Here is a 1,399-nt window from a genome sequence, read left to right as displayed (position 1 = left end):
CACTCTTTTTATTTAATCCATAAACACCGCTGGAGCATTAGTCAGCCCAAAAGACAGCACTCTAAACTCATAATGCCCGTATCGGGTCCGGAATGTCGTCTTTGGAATATCTGCCTCCCTTACCCGCACCTGATGATAACCTGACCGCAAGTTTGTCTTTGAAAAACACTTAGCACCCTGCAACTGGTCAAATAGATTATCAATCCTTGGGAGGGGATACCTGTTCTTAACTGTTACTTTGTTCAGCTGCCTATAATCAATACACATCCGCAGCGACCCATCCTTCTTCCTCACAAACATTACTGGTGCTCCCCAAGGTGACGTACTAGGCCTGATGAAGCCCTTTTCTAACAAATCTCTAAATTTCTCTTTCAATTCTTTCAACTCAGCAGGTTCCATTCTATAAGGAGGTATAGATATAGGCTGGGTATCTGTCAGTACATCTATTGTAAACTCTATCTCTCGTTCTGGAGGAAGGCCTGGAAGTTCCTCTAGGAATACATCGAGAAATTAATTAACTACCGAGACTGATTGAAGAGTCGGTGCCTCTGCCTTTATGTCATGCACCCGAACCAGATGATAAATATAGACTTTTCTAACCATCTTCCTGTCCTTAAGGTATGAAATGAACTTACCTTTCGGTGATACTGTACTCTCCTTACACTCTATAATCGATTCCCCTAGAAATTGAAATCGAACTACCTTTCCTCTGCAATCAACATTAGCATAACAAGCAGCCAACCAATCCATGCCCATGATAATATCAAACTCAATCATATTTAACTCTATTAGATCTGCTACGGTACGATGACTATATATAACCACTGAACAATTCTTATATACTCGCGTAGCTATGACAGATCTCCTATAGGTGTAGCTACCTCAAATGGTTATATCAACTCAGACTCTATTCCAATCCTACTAGCAACGAAGGGAGATATAAATGATAAGGTGGAACCTAGGTCTATCAATGCATACACACATCGGGAGAATAATGATAATATACCTGTGATCACATTAGGTGACGCCTCCTGATCCTGCCTACTAGTCAAAGCATATATACGGTTCGAGGGACCGCTAGAACTGGAAGCTCCACCACGTCCTCTACCACGACCTGTTGGTGCCTGAATACCCTGCCCCGTAGGGTGCATAACCACAGAAGAAGATGAACCATCCACGGACCCAGTAGGCTGAGCCATACCACCTGAACTACCTCTAAGGTTACATTTCCTCATAGTATGACCCTGACGGTCGCAAGAAAAACACGCACCTGTAGCCCAACGACATTCCCAGGATGGGACCTACCACAGCGAGAACACCGAGGCAAAGGTGGCCTCGACTGGCTCAAACCCCTGCCCATCTGTGACCCTAATGCCCTATGAGCTCTGACCAGCTTCCG

The sequence above is a fragment of the Solanum lycopersicum genome, chromosome 12 (genome assembly GCF_036512215.1).
Source record: "Solanum lycopersicum chromosome 12, SLM_r2.1".
NCBI lineage: Eukaryota > Viridiplantae > Streptophyta > Magnoliopsida > Solanales > Solanaceae > Solanum > Solanum lycopersicum.
Note: the sequence above shows the minus strand (reverse complement) of the source record.